The following is a 17,052-nucleotide window of genomic DNA, read 5'->3' on the forward strand; positions in this document are numbered from 1 at the left end:
GGCCAATGAATCAGTTCTAAAACAGTTGCTTGTTGCAGACTTGATCAAGATGATGAACACAAACTCATAAAAGAATAGAAACTTCAGAGCTTAAAGCATGAATGAAATAAATGTATTCCATGTTCAAAGCGGACTAGAGACAATGTGGTTCAGGCACTCGAGATGTCACAGGAGAGATAAAACGAGTGTGGAGGAAAAAATGTGTCTTTCTTAGAGACTTAGATACAAACGGAGACGGTGAGAAAGTGCAAAGAAAAAGAGAAACATCCCATTATTTTTATTTCCGTCATAAGAATTGAACTCACCGGTGTGTGTGCGTTGCAAGACGAGACTTCAGGAGACGACCCATTCACTGTGACAGGAACAAATCTGTAGGCCAGAGACAGAGGACGATTACATGCACTTTAATAACGTTTTATACTGAATTTCTCTTTTTGTCTTCTTAAGGACTGCCGCTAATTTTCATCAAAACTGGACCTATCGTAAATCAACTGTCAGTTAAAGTTATCATGAAAATAACTAGTTATTAATTTTCATTACAGGTGAATAACCCGCTTGTTCATTATCTGTTTATATTTTGTTTCTAAGTTAGTATGCACAAAAGGAAATGTCTGGTTATTCCAAAAGTTCTGACCTGTATTAATCCACTGCAGCAGTCTGCCCAGGTGTCACACAGGTAATAATCCAGCAGATCCACGCAGGTAAAGCGTCCTTCAGCAGTTCAGGTGCTCCACTTCAAAACATCTAGGCAGAGGAGGAAATCCTTTTCCTCCCTCTCGTAATCCGTCAGCACAATGATCCCTGCAGGACGTTTCATCTCCTTCTCTGTATCTTCATCGCTCCTCTCCGGGAGGTGTTGCATCTCGTTGTATGGGGGGGGGGGGGGGAGGCGCTGGCTGGACACACCTGCAGCAGGACAACAACAGGTAAGGAGGAGATGAGCAGCCTTTTAGTGCCGGTAAATCCATTCTTCTTTCATCCCTCTTCTCTCCTCAGCAAATCGACAAACTCTGTCTCTTCCTCGGAGTGTCTCTGCCAAGAGTAGCCGGGCACAGTCGTCCTGTTTTTTGCCGCTCTTTGCCAAACACACATACACGCACATACACAGAGGAGAGTGTTGTTTTTTTTTTTTTTTTTTTTTCTCAGCAGCCGAGCTAACCCTGAGCCGGGGCCCGGTCTGCCTTTGAGATGCTCTCTAGCCCACAAACACAAGACGGCTTTCATTATCTTGCCCGTCGCAGCGCAAGGCCTAGCTTCTAAAAGCTACTGATTTCTTTCTTCCCTTAGCCCCCTGCACAAAGGGAGGGCATTTTGTAAATTACTTGCTCGTTTCAGACCAACAAAAGGTACTTTCATTGAACCCTCATTCCCTCCCACACCCCCCCACACCCCCCCCCCCCCACAACTGCTCTCTCTATCCTCCCGCCATTTGATTTTGCTCAAATTTGATTACAAGGCTTGAAAAAGGAGGAGAAGAAAAGAGAAGAGGAAATAAGAAAGCCCCACAGATGGCGTGTTCATTCAGCGCTGTGAATGGCTTTATATGGGCTGCCTTTATAAATGTGGCAATCCAAAGACGTTTCAGCCGCTCCACTAAAGAAAGAACTTGACAAAATTATTGGTTTGGCGGCTTTCTTACACGAGTGACACGTGGAAACTCTGGAGAAAGAAAAGCCTGCCGTCTCTTTTCTCTTTCTTTCTTTCTTTTCGCTTGCCTTGTCTCTGCACCTCGCGCTCTTTTCCCTCTGCCGGTCGTACACCTTAATCAAAACAAGCTAAATGAGGCGCTTCATTGTGAGAGGAAAAAGTGCGTTTGCCTTTTCTGTATGTTTGCGCGTGTGTGTCATATTTAATAACCACCTGCCTGACCGAACACAAGGACAAATTCCAAGACAACAAAGTTTCATTTTCAGCCGAATGGTCAGGAAGGAAATTATTTACATGAAACACACTGACCACAGGATTTTTTTTTATTTTTTATTTTTTTTCAAACATCCACATTAAATAACTGGACACACACACACACACACACACACACACACACACACACACACACACACACACACACACACACACACACACACACACACACACACACACACACACACACACACACACACACACACACACACACACACACACACACACACACACACACACACACACACACACACACACACACACACACACACACACACACACACACACACACACACACACACACACACACACACACACACACACACACACACAGCTCAAATCAAACAGCTCAGACTCGACTTGAAAACATTAGCCAACACAAAGCACAGAGCGTTTTGTTCTCTCTCTCAGGCTGTAATCCTGTTTCCACAATGGACCACTCACTCTGCACTTGTTTTCCTCAGGAGGATAATTATAGGTCTGTAGTTACACACTCAAAAAAACACACACACAGACACAGACAGCTTCAGAGCTCACACACACAGACATTTTCAGCAGTGCAGCAGCCACTGGAGAATGAACTATGACTTTTCATCCCATTAGCATATCATCACATTACAGAGTGTATAGGATGGAGTGATGGTCTGAGACCTGGTCTGGCCTCTCTGGCTTACAGAGACTAATGGACAGAGGGTGTTGGTAAAAGCATGGACCCAGTGACCTGCTGTCTTCAGGTCCAGGCCATCTCAGTCCATCAGTGGGAGAAAATAGCAACTCTCTCACTCGAGATCAAAACAACCAGTCGTCTTTCATAGGAAGAACTTTGATCTCCATTTCTTAAGTCGTAGCCTTCTCTTTGTTTTTCTTCTCTTTCTGATATAGACACGATCTGATTCATTCTCTGCGTGAAACCTGAACTGTACGACTCAGAAATGAGCAAAGAGCGTGCAAACAAGCTATAATTTGCAATGCACCAAAAGAAAGAACAGGATCTTCACACAGTTTGATCAATCTCATCTCTAAAGCAGTCTTTTAAAGGCTTTATATGTGATTTTTTTGATCCAGCAGATGTCGCCCTTGAGCACCAGCATGAAACCAAAACAACTCACGCTGCATTGTTGTGTTAGCATGCTAATGCTAGCGATCTTTATTATGCTCGTATCTTCACACTGCATGTAAATTTACCTGAAATGAGCGTGATCTAGAAACACAGTTAAGCAGTGAGTACAGTATGTTATTCTTCTTTTCTCTAGTCCCTCAATTAAACAACTTTTATACACGAGGGGAGGAGTCAGCCGGCCGTCCGGGCGATGTAAACAAAGTGAAGATAGGACTCTGAAAACTCTGAAAACATCACAGACAGTGGGACTCGGGTGTTACACCCATTGTAGACAGTCATGACTCACAGAGTTATTTTCAGAGGATATACTTGATTTCTATTATATTTAAGTGTTAAAAATCACATATAAAGACTTTAAAGAGGACTCCAAAGCTGACTACTCTGAGGCATGAGTCACTGACTGATATCGTCAGCATGCTGAGATGCTCAAAACAACAAAATGCTGAGTGCTCATGAAGTTTGATTTTAACAAGGGAAGTATCTCTGGTTGTGAGTTCGCATGCTCAAATGTTCTCATTAGGGTGAAACATCAAGCACAGCTGAGGCTGAAGGAAATATAATTCATCTAAAAAGGTCTTTGGTCATAAACTATATTAAATGTAATGAGTTGATGTGGTGGTACATCACACCTGAAAGCATGAATGAAATCAATCAAATCTTACGACAATCCATCAGAAAGCTGTAGAGATCTTTCAGTCTAGATCAAACAGACACCTCCATTTCTAGAGTAACACCTCTATCATGTTTTATTAGCATGCAAACATTAAAATTAAAATACAGATGGGTATTTCTGATTCAACGGTGGCACCAGAGGAAAGGTTGGATTTGTGTAAGTTATTGGGGAACTTCATTGGCTTTAACAAATATCATAACAATTAGAGATGGGACAGATTCCATTTCATATCGGTACGTATCGGGTCCGATATTTAAGTTGGTGCTGATCCACGTAACTGATCAAGAAAGATTGTTGGTCACTTGAAACATTCTCGGCTCCATATCGTCTCCATGACAACGTTCAGACGAGATGGAACTTTCTATATGATCAAAAGTGCAATTCTTACACGTCAGTTTAAAACATTTAATTAGAAAATCCTGACAGCCAGGGGGCGCTGGTGGAGCAGTGGTTAGTGTGTGCGCCCCGTGTATGGAGGCTGTAGTCTTCCAGGCGAGCGACCCGGGCTCGAATCCGCCTGTGGCTCCTTTCCCGCATGTCATTCCTCTCTCTCTCTCTCTCTCTCTCTCCCTGATTTCAAACTCTATCTACTGTCCTATCTCTCCATTACAGGCATAAAAAACCCCAAAGAAACCCTGTCTGTATGTGAAGCCAGCACAATGCAACTCTGGGTTCACTACAGCTTTGGGTAGCCTCACACATAATACCAACAACAACAATAACACTATTAGTTATAACGGAATCGGTATCTTTATTGGCACATATGTATTGGAAACCGGATCGGAAGTGATGCTCGTCTTAACTTAAGGTATCAACAAAGTCGCTGTAATTCATACTCTGGAAGCTACACAAAATGTATCTGTTGAGAGAATTTAGCCTGTACCAAAGTGGAGGACTGAAAAAAGACAGGCCGAACAATATGGCCTTCCCTAGAGCCACATCCCCCAGCCTGGTTAAAACATCTGAAATGATGACGTACAATTCAAAGTATTCAAAAGTTCAAGTTGAGACCAGCTAGTTTTACCAAACGGCAGAACAGAAGGATGGGATACTTACGTCAGTGATTGGGTTTTCAGGTTCATGAGTGTTCTTAACTTTAGAGTAACTTAAAGTCTGAATGTGTATCAATGAGTGTTCTGAGAAGTTATGACAACATTACTGCTCTCCTCCCTTGAGTGGATCATCAGAAGAAGAAGAAGAAGGGAGAAGAGAGGAAACGTTAAAAGTGTAGAGGGCCGATACCATTCTTCCTTCATATTTGCTTACTGATTTATTCTAGGGATACTCAGACACTAAATGCTAATTCATAAAGTAAGGTGTCTAAGAAAGTATACTCTAAATAAAGGTACCTATTTAAACAGCCGTGCAAAATGTCATGGAAAAGCACATTATTATGTATTAAGTGACTTTAAAATAAAAAGATGATGTCATATATTGTATTTGGAGCTGTACTGTAAATTACTTGAGAAATAAAAGAAACACGTCCTGCACCTGAACTCCCTCAGAGTAGAACAACTGTTAAAATAGAAATGGTTTCATTCCACACAGGAATATTGTTTTAATACAACAAACCCCTGCTCTGCATACACCACCCTAAACCCTCTCAGCACCCATCAGAGAGCTGAGATACAAAGCTGTAAAACGCTGACAGGACAGAGGAGCAGCTCTCTCAGCTTCCACATCTAACACTTTGGAGACATTAGTACCAGCAGTCATCATCACCAGCCGACCCCACATTACATTTCTGCTCCAACCTGCCTGACGGAGGCTCTCCACAGCACACAGATGCTTTAAATAAGGACCATTTGATTCAGTTATTACTGATGAGGGCAGAGATTCCCTCAGTGGTCAGAGAGCAGAAATAATCAGCAGTTAGGTCTCCCGTCCTGCAGACCTGAAGTAATTATTGTCTCAAGATAAAAACATGAAGCAGAGGTGATTTTTTTAAAGGAGAAAATAAACTAGAGATAGAAATGACCTTAATATTATTTCTCTCTCTGGGCATTTCCAATAAGAGTATTCCATCGGAGGGTTTGATAAAAGGATTATGCGGCGAGCTTTATGCAGCTGGACTCAAATCTGGATATGGAAGGAGAGCTGTTTGATTGAATAATTCTTGTTTCCATTCTGCACTGCTAGCAGTCCTCTTTGGGAAAGTAGAAATCAGCATTATACCAGATTTATACATGTGTGCTCTGACTGTCTGTGCATGTCAGTCTGCCTGGGCTGAGACTCGGACTATCTGTCTGCATGTTTGTATGTCTGTCTGGAAAGATGAACAAGCTCATGCTTGACAGTAAATACATATTTAATATGTATTTTTAGTTGCTGCCTATATTCTGGAAGAGATTTCTTACATTGTGTCACACTGGTGGGTGCTCACAAATCAAGAAAAAGCATGTTAAATAAAAATAAAAAGCAACAACAACCATCACACCAGACACATGGTTACTGTGCACCTTTTAAAATTATATTGAAGACTTTGACACCTTTTTTAAGAGCAAAACATTAAAATACAATAATACAATCTTAGCATCGGGTCTTTTTGGATTTCATGTGAGACTCAACAGCTTTTATTCCCAAGTTAAAAAAAAACTGTTTTGGATATCTGGCAAATTAAAATGCCTCATATGCGTTGTTTGTTCCTGTCAACCATTTCTTTTTTTTCACCTTTAAGCCAAATTTCCTTTAACTTGCAATTCCCCAACCTTCTCCTTCTCTCTACTATTCACAGTTTGTAAATGCATCCATACTACTCTGATTTAAATGGTAAAAAGGTAAATGCACTTGAGCTTGTATAGCACTTATCTAGTCTTCAGACTATACTCAAAGCGCTTTTACACCTACCCACTCGTTCACACAGTGATGGCAGAGGCTGCTATGTAAAGTATCCAATAATCACATTCATACGCCGCCGACAAAGCAGTGGGAGCAACTCGGGGTTAAGTGTCATCGGACATGTGGCTGCAGGAGCTGGGGTTCAAACCCCGTACCTTCCAGTTGTACACAACCGACTCTACCACTGATCCACAGCCGCCAATAAACTGTCACATGAACAATCAAAGAATAATAAAAAATCATGAAACACTAACTGGACGGCGTCAGAGAGTATTCAGACATTTCTCAGTCAAAGTGTCGTCTGAAACTCTTACAAGTAAAAATAAAATACAAAAAAAGGTATTTCATGTTCTTAATCTTTGTTGGTCTGTGCAGGTATTATTGAAAATGTATTTCAAATCTGAGTTTTTGTAAAAAACTGATTCAAGCTCATTTCTGGTTACAGTTTTTAAACCCGGTTTATGATTTATTGTTAAAGATACGGAACAAATTTGTCAGAATTCTACCTCGACAACACCAACAGATATTAAACTTTAACATGTGTGAATTCACTGAGAGATAAAGAACAATCATTCCAGCCTTATATTGCTCCTTATATGTGCTGCAAAGATGGGACACGACGATTGAGAATTGGCATGAAAAAATAAATCCAAATTCCACAAATGGATGAATTTTGAGTCTAAGTGTTAAAATAACAAAGCATCGTTCATATGCTGTTATCAGGCGTGATCAGGAGGTGCGTGCTGCTGCCGTTTAGGCGTCTGACCCCGGAGTTTAGTTATCATAACAGGGTTGTGACCTCATGACCTGCAGTCATTACTGCTGCCTCCTCCAATCAGCCCGACGCCGCTCTGATAAAGCCCTCTGGGAAAAAACACGCTGCTGGAATAGAGGTGACATTGGATTAATGTATGTGTGCGTGTGTTGGTAATATTGGTGGGCTGCACGCCTCTGAGTGTGTGTATGCATGTTCTATCATGTTCCTATACTTATGAGGACCAGGGCACTGTGGCAGTACTAGTAAGATGAGAAAATGTACTTAAGCAGCAGAGGCACTTTGGTTTGAGTTAAGATTAGAATTAAGATGAAGTTCAGGTGAGGACAGGGGTTAAATGGGGGGCACTAGTTGTTGGGTTACTACAGTGACTGACTGACAAGTAGTAGGAGGGTCTGAAATCCACAAATTGGGTTTTAAGCATAGACTATAAATATTAACGGGTGAAGGGGGAGTGACGTCACCCATGAGACTTGACGATGGCGGGCGCCATGCTTGATGTCTCAGCCTAACTTTCAGACGCCGTAACAACAGGCTGAGAGCCGGAGCTGAGGCGGGTTCTAAGCTACCTGACAAACCGCTATGCTGCGCCCGCCTGTCAATCATGTCAGCTACATGCCTTATTATGAATACCACTTATCGTTTATAAAATCAAAACAAGGACAATAAATAATCAGACCTATTTCGTTTAGTGTATCAGGCTGTTAACATGTTCATTCTGCTGTAATAAATTGCCTTTTTTTTTTTAATGGGGTGTGTATGTGACTTCTGGGCCTCAAGCAAACACTTGAAGAACTGCAGTTTTTTTGCACTTTCACTTTGGCTTCACTTTTCAACAAACAGGTTGCCGCTTGGTTTTAAGAAATCAGAGTGATATTAGGCTTCTTCCAATAGTTTTCATTTCAGAGCAAAGGTCAATGAAATACATTTGAATCCACATGAATGTCAAGCCTACACATGAAACTTTTACTTTAGGGATTTACATAAGCTCCTTATAGGACTTTTTGCCTTTAACTTGTCATTTCATATCTGGTAGAAAGTTGGGAGACAATGAAAGGAGGGGAGGAGCTGGGGAGATAGCCTACCAAAGAACCCTGTCTGGATTTGAAACATGGAGTGGACTCAGCTTCACTTTTCAATAGTAGGCTAAATGTTTGAAGAGTTACCAATGACTATGTGTTGTATGGTCACATGAGAGCCTATAATTGTCGACAATTCAGTCGCCCAGTTTCAAAGCCTTGGATTTACCTGTGTAGGTGTATTTCAGAAGAGCAACAGATTAATGACTCGTTACCTTTGTAGACGTGAGCATCCCTCAGGTGTTTGTGTTTCATTTGTCCACAGGTATTAGCCTAATTTTAGAGATGAATGATGTAAATCCAAGAGGTGAATGTTGTTGTTGCTTGAAGTTGGTAACTCAATGCCGCCAACTGCTTCAAACTAAATTCCACTACCTGGTCCGGTACGCGCATGTTTTTTTTTTTGGCAGGGTGCGCTTGTTTACAGCATGTTTGTGCCACCTGTATTTAAATATCCCCACCTGCTCTGTTTAGTTTTCACTGTAGGGCATGAACAGGTTACAGCAAGCGCTCCTCAGTTCGGAGGGCCAATGAGCTTCTTCGAGTGTTTACATTTGCAGCCAATCAGTTTACCTTGTCACAGGTGTATGTCACGCATGTTAGGTTGCGTCGGATTAGCGTCTGAGAAGTTGATCTCTATCTTTTCGTTTCATTTAATTTTTTTAATTTGTTCCGTACATGTCAAAACCATAGATTGTAAAAACACACAACAGAAAAGGAAAAAAAGAAAAAACGATTCACACTTTATCCCATGTACGGAAAGGAGCAGGGAGAAGAATAACTCTTGTTTTGCCTGCCCCCCTTACTCGAAAAGAAAACAATAAATGTCTGGATGGTCTGTCCAATTACAATCAATGAATGAATATCATGCCAACATAAAACAAATCTGACAATTCAGTCTTCACTTCCTCAGAAAGTAGAAAGAAAACACACACAAAACACACTAACTGCCACTTTCACACAGTCTGATCACTTTGTTCTTATACATTTTCTTAAACTGAAATATCTGAACACAACTCTTCAAGTCATTATTTAAAGAATTCCACAATTTAATTCCAATGACTTCTGTTTTAAAGTTTTAAAACACTTCTGTTTTAAAGTTGTCCTCGCAAACTAATGCTTAAAATTAAAATTTCTTCTATGCTCTTCATCTTCTGATGAACACCTTAACACCTGACTCATGTAGCACAAGCAGGTGAAATTGGCTATTTGAAAAACCGGTCAAACTTATCTCTGTAGGCCTTTGTTACAAAACTCAATAAAAAAAGTTGTGAAAAAATAAAAGTAGTTCCAGTGTCTAAGAGGTTGGTAAAAGCAGACATTTTGACACATTCAAGACATTTTGTAAAGGTTTATAAAACAAAGTGAAAACACACATTTTAATTTTTTGTTTTGTTTTGTTTAAAGGTGTGGGTAAATTGATGTTGAGATTATTACTAATATTAGTCTGGCTTAAAGGATTTCATGGTTATTGTTTATAGGAGTGACCTTTTAAAGGCGAGGACAGAAATACATCTAGTTTGAGGCATGCTTTAAGTGATGTTGCCCTTTTAAGAAACTAGACGATGCTGTCTGCAGAGACAGGGGAGATTGCATCTCCTCTTGTAAAAATCAAAAGAGTAAATGTTTGAAATGAACAATGACTAAGTTTAATAGTCTTTTAGAAAGTGAATTTTCTTCTTTCTTGGGAAAAAATTGCTGATTGAAATCCACATTAGAAATTCATCATTAGCAACACACCTGCATTCCAGGATGAAAAGAGGGATCTGGCAGTCTTTGTAGTTGTGCTGCAAACATGTGTAGACACAATGAGTGTTATTACTCTCACAGATGATTCTACACTGTGGGGTTTTTGGCTGCAATCCCATTACCAAGAACACCAGGATATATCCCTGAAACATGAATCTGTGTCGTTTCTCTTTCTAACTTCTCGTGTATGGCACCATGCCAGTGACTATGTTGTTGGGGATGAGTCCAACTGTGAGACTCTCCGACAGGTTTTTTTCCTTCATTTTTGGGGGGGTTTGTTTACTTTGAATTCTTTAGTTTAGTAAAAGAACGACTCATTTTCAGGTGTTTTGCTCTTCTTCAGGCTCAGCGTCTAGCAGCAGAGCAGTAGTCACACCACTGATCTACCTCCTGTGTGTTAGAAGAAATCATTTCCTCTCATTAAAGGTGATCCTCCTGCATGAACGAAAACTTTTTACATGACATGGAGGTAAGAGAAGCTACCTTTTTATTTTGTATCTTCTATATATGTATTTGGATGGTTTGAATATAAAGATGTTTTATAGCTCATATGCACTGAGGCTCTAAGCTCTGCAGCTAAGCTTACTTTCCAGTCTACGTAGTCAACAGATCATGTGGACTGAAGATTGCTCCCTTGATTCTGCCGAGTGAGCATGATTTTAAAATTGAACAGACATGCCCTTTATGAAGTGGTGACATCAGTTTTCATTTCCCAGTAACAGGAGTGAACTGGAGCCAGTTATTCAACCGTAAGTCACAACTCTTCATATGTAAAATACAAAGTGCTGTGCATACAGGTTTCTTTAAGGATGTAGGATTTCATGTAGACACATGACAGGCTACATTTGAAAGATTTGTAATTTTCCTAGAATCAGAATCAGAATCAGAATCGGGGTTTATTGCCAAGTACATTTACACATACAAGGAATTTGACTTGATGTATTGGTGCTAAACAATAAACAAGGAAATAAAGCAGAACTAGAGATAAATATTAATTTCTATACTCCTCACATGTACAGCTCTCACCAGAGATAAGAAAGATCAAGATGTCTCCCTCCAAACTACACCTAAAATGTTTGCATTAAACTATAATGTATAACAGAGTTAATGATAATACTGAGAATAGTGTTCAATGTAGACTAAATGTAGGTTAAAAAGACGATACGGAGATGTTTTATTAAAGCACTCATAATTGGATAATAACTTAAAGGACACCACATTGGGTTGAGTATATAAAAACACCATTTGTTGATCAAATTTGATGCACTGTTGTAAACTAAACTTTGCAAAAGTATATAAAAATAGCTAAAATAAGGTCTACTGTGACAAAGACAGTCAATGATATACACTTGCTCGTCTTCTTCAGATTTAAAGATTTAAAGACATTTTTTGCAGTTAAAATCCTGATTTGTACTCGTGTCTTTGTTGTTAATAAGTCAAATCTACATTTGCATTTTACTCAGGCACTCTTTTTTTAGATGTTTAAAACTTTCACTTAGAAAACTTTTGAGGGTCAGCCGGTGTTTGGCCCTGAGCACATCTCCATAAAACTCTGTTCAAAAGGCAACTGATTAAATCTCTTTTTGGGACCTTGATTGGAAAAACCCAGTTGAGACGAGGCTGAGTTTAAAAAAGCTTGATGGGTACCAGACACCTACTTTTTTGATTGACAGATGGGGAAAAACAGAGTTGAGAAATGTCAATACAAATCCATCATCACTGTAAACTTCCTGACATTTAAAAGTTACACATTTTCTTTTTACACCATGCTTTCAGTGCCACATTTCCCACATCTGAGGAGTTGTTCAAACTGTCTACTCTTTCATGCATTGTAGGTCTTTATTGATTCATTGATCCAGACAGAATACTACTTAAGTAATAGCTTGACTGGATGAAATCTGTTTCACCCTCTGTAGATAGTGTGCTGGCTTTCATTCCTCCTTCTTCTTCTTATTTAAACAATGAATTGTCATACAGCACTTGTCATATTTCTGCATGCTTCTCGGCAAGAACTAAGAGTTACACTTAATGTAGAAGCAGAGTCAGTGCAGATCAGAGTTATCGAATCTGGACATGGTTATTTGTTGCCCAAACAGGAAGAAGAAATACGACAATTTTTATTTGTTTGGCTTTCTGTGTGTGGAGTAAGCAGATACTAGAGGCGATGTTTCCTATTGTTTGATTTATACTTACAATACTATACAGTTTGAGGAACATGAACGTCCTCTAATGTGTTGTTCTTGATTTCATGGTCAAATACAGATTCTTTTCTCCACTGAGTGACCTGCACATAACTCAGGGGAAAAGAGTCTTGACCTCCACTGACTCAGCAGTTTTCTGTCTGCTGAAGGCTTTAAGAAAAGAAAAGAAAAAAAAACTATAGAGCTTTTGATTTATTGAGTTTGCCTGTGATTTGTCGAGAAGGAGAGAGGAAGACAATCTCAGTCCTTTCTTTCTGTCAACAAAAGACATCAAAACATTGATTTCCATCATCTAACCTTCACTTCCCCATCCTCTTACAAAACCAGGATGTTTGACCTAACAATGTGGGTCCATATTTGTTGCTTCTTCTGAATGTATTGCAGAACAAAATCCCAGTTAGGCACAGATTATGATCTAATAAGACCTGATATAGAAAGGGTATTTAACATTTCTGTAAATAACTTTCCTTTCTATTTGAATATACTTCCAAAATCGACAATATTTAACACTTGTGAGTAACTTGTTTGTATATGAAGAAGAGCTACGGCGGCTACAAACATATATCACCAGATATATGAGAATCTGAAGGATCCAGAATTATATTTTAAAAATGACATCTTAAACCAATCAAAATATCCATGAAGGTCTTATTCTTTCAAAAAATAGGCAGCATTAAACTGGCTTTAGAGAATGAAACAGTTTCTCTGGTCAACATGTCAAAAAAGAGCACGGCACAAGTCATAAGGAGCACCACACCTCCTGGCAGAGTTAAGTCGATCTCGTGAAGTCACTCCAGAAAATGATTGGTCAGGAAATAAAATCCAATGACAGGAGGTCACAGCAGCATCCATAATAACCTGACTCGAGCGCACATGTTCAAACTAAACCAGCACGAGAGAGCTACAGGCTTAATGCTCCCTTTGTTTTAGTTTTTCTTTAAGTTGATAGAAATTCAAGAGAAATCTTCATTAGAGAATGAAAGCTTCTCAGCAACAGAGTCTCAAAACTTCTCATCAACTGATGGCAATAACTTCTATCTCCAGTTAAATACACCACTAAGGAATGAAGATAACAGTGCACAGCTCACCTATTATCAAAGCTTCACATTTCTACCGTCTCACTGCACAATAAAACACCTAGAAGTCTTAACTGCAACTCACAAGTCACACTCAAACGCAGCCCTGCATGAGTCCAAACTTATTCAATATCACCCCCTATTCATCTCCTCTCTGTCCCTAAAGTCTCTTATTGTCATTCCTAATCACTTCCCCTCACAATCATAAACAATCTCACAACTTTTTTTTTTTTCCTCCCCCTTCTCATTCAGCCCTCTCTGTTTATGCAGTTCCCAGAAGGCATTGCCTTTTTATACCGTCCCTCCTCGGCGGCAAAGATGTCAGGAAAAACAAATAACGGCGGGAAAAAAAAACAAAACAAAACAAAACAAAGTCTCCTGAAATACCTTTGCGGATTGCCCAGAGGAAGGCGCCGGACAGACAGATGAGCAGATAGGTTTCCCTCAGTCCTCCTCTCTCAGGCTGCCTCCTCTCGCGGCGTGCTGTGGAGAGTGACTGCTCACAGCCTGCCTGGCATATCTAATTAGAGCCAGGCTGTTGCCACTATCGGGCAGAGGATCTACCTCTCCAATCTCTCCTGACTCAATCTTTCCCCATCTCTGATTTTCTTTTATATTTATGCTGGAATATTTAATTGTAGACAAAAGGTTACCCCGGGCTCTATTCATCGCACACAGGCAGAATAATCTCCTTTAAAAGGCTTGACATTTCAGGCTTTTCAAAAGGGGCTGAAAAAATTATATCCCCGCTTTTGTTAATCAATGAAGTAGAACTCCCCCGAACAAAAGAATTAAATTGCTTGGTTGGGTTAATAAAACACACAGAAATAGCTGCTTCCTGTGGGCTTTTGTGCCTGCCACTGCCCCCCCCCCCCCCCCCCCCCCCCATATGCAACCAGCACTGTAATTCCATATGATTTGGGGGGCAATAACTCTCATTTCTCCACACAGTTGGCTTTTTAAATCCTATTCAAAGAGCAGTCTGTGAGGCTGTGCTGATTGGGACCTCTCGCACTGAGCCTGGCTGCTGAGCCGCCTGGCTAGCAGAACAGGCTCTCTCCATTCAAATGTGACTTCCACTGAGGAGAGACAGCGGGTCCACTACAATTTATAATTTCTATACTGCCCCTGCCTCAGTAGAAACATTGTAATTATGCAAATGATAGGGGCAATAATTAGAGCCCTTCTCTGTCCCATTGTGTTAGCTGCTTTCGGTCCAACGGAAGAAGAGACCCAGCAGGGCACGTTCGGTTTAAATTGCTCCTTACAGACAGCTTGCAGATGTTCATACTAGCATCTTCTGGCCTATAACTAGCCATCACACTGAATCAGGGTGTCTGCATATAAGACAGTGTAGCAGCAGGAGAGTCAGGGCTGTTGGCATGTGATGCATCATATTGGGTCTGTCACTCTGTTTCACCTGTAAGACTTACCTATGTACCTACCTACCTACCTGTACCTACCTGTGTGTTATGTCCTTAATGTAAAGCACCTGACGTAGCCAGAGGACCTGCCTGTATTTTATCTTTACTTTGATTTGTATGAAGTAATTAAACCTTAAAGCCATGTGTTAACTTGACATACATTGAGATGGACGATGCATCTCCACCTCCTCCTGTTGTCCAAACGTGAAGCCAAAATACCCCCCTGCAACAGGCGGGTTTTTGGAGCTATAGGGATTGGCTGGTGACGCTGCAGTATTGAAGTCCGACATATTCCCCCTTACAAAAACACACATTTAACTTACAGATAAAATGACAAAGATCCCTCGGGTTGGTACAGTTCACAGAAAGCAGGATTGTTATGTCGGTTTGAAGCAGACACTCACAGTTATGGAAAGTTCAATGACTCTTGTGTATGTCTTTGTTACGTTTCCTCTCCCCCTTCTCCTCTACTCTGGTAATCCAGTCCACACAGCGCCGTCAGAGCCACATGTGTCAACAGAGCTGTTAGTCATGTTGATATATCTCTTTCATAGAATCCAATAACTGATTGAAGTTATTGGACTGATTGATGGCAGACAGCATGTTTGATAAAAAATAATAATAATTTGACGTGTACTTTGATTTTTTAAAGTTTGTTCCATGTCTTATCTGTTGACATGGAGGAGGCAGACTTAAGAGCATTTACTGGAACAGTCAAAAGTAGCTCGATAAGTTTGACTTCAATTTTGGAGAGCTCGTCTTTTTACACAGTTTACGTTTAAACATTAGCTGGTCAAAGCATCTCAACTGGCATGATTAGATGTTTTGTCTGTTTAAAGGCTTTATGTAATCCAGCAGAGGTCGCCCTTGAGCACCAGCATGAAACCAAAACCTACTCGCGCTGCATTGTTGTGTTAGCATGCTAATGCTAGCGATCTTTATTCTGCTCGTATCTTCACACTGCATGTAAATTTACCTGAAATGAGCGTGATCTAGAAACACAGTTAAGCAGTGAGTACAGTATGTTATTCTTCTTTTATCTAGTCCCTCAATTAAACAACTTTTATACTCAAGGGGAGGAGTCAGCCGGCCGTCCCGACGATGTAAACAAAGTGAAGATAGGACTCTGAAAACTCTGAAAACATCACAGACAGTGGGACTCGGGTGTTACACCCATTGTAGACAGTCATGACTCACAGAGTTATTTTCAGAGGATATACTTGATTTATATTATATTTAAGAGTGAAAAATCACATTTAAAGCCTTTAAAGTTTCTACCTCACTACTAGGTAAACACTGGTTTAGCTCAGTTGGTAGAGCAGGCGCTCCACATACAGTTACAGTCCTCATTGCACTATCGTCAACTGTTCAACTCCGGTTTCCGATGCTGTTTTGGGCATATCATCCCCCCTCTCTCTCCCCACATTTTCTGTCTCTCTGTTGCTGTCCTATTAAATAAAGCCTTATAAGGCTAAATAAATCATGAAAAAAACAAAAAAAGAATAATTTTCTTGTTTTTTAATCATGTAATGTTTATTATGACGTGTGTTGCTGCCCTCTCGTCCAGGTCAGCCTTATGAAAGAGATCTTGATCTCAATGGGTTAATTACCTGGTTAAATAAAAAAAGATGTTTTGATAAAGAAAGGGTTAAAACTATTCTAAACATTTCCATACAAACATTTAAATATTATGACAAACACTATTTTTTTATTTTAAAATAAAAGATGAGACTCTATGTAACATGGAATGAAAATGATCCTTTTCATCCACATTTAGCCCAGTCCAAAACGAGACACCTTCAAGCTGTCACTTTAAGAGATGTTAAATTATCACTTTACATTAGACACATGGTCCAATATTAAACATAATATCAGACAACTTGTTATGCTAAGAACAGACTCTCCTTATTTTGGAGGAACATGTAACTACTGTACCCTCTCTAGTTAGAAAAATGGAACTATACAAAGAGTCAACTCTTCAATTAAGCGTGCAATAATATTTAATTGTATTAGTCATAAAAGGTTAGTCTTAAACTTTAACAGAATGAGATCAAACTTTTGTTTATGCAAAAATAGCCATGATTTTATGTCCATGTAAACAGTCTGAAGAGGTTCAGATATTACACAGTGCTTGATATACAGCAAATGAATACGTCTGGTTATCCATCTATATATTTTTTATTCACAGCGTCTCTCC

The sequence above is a fragment of the Labrus mixtus genome, chromosome 3, assembly GCF_963584025.1.
Source record: "Labrus mixtus chromosome 3, fLabMix1.1, whole genome shotgun sequence".
Taxonomy (NCBI): Eukaryota; Metazoa; Chordata; class Actinopteri; order Labriformes; family Labridae; genus Labrus; species Labrus mixtus.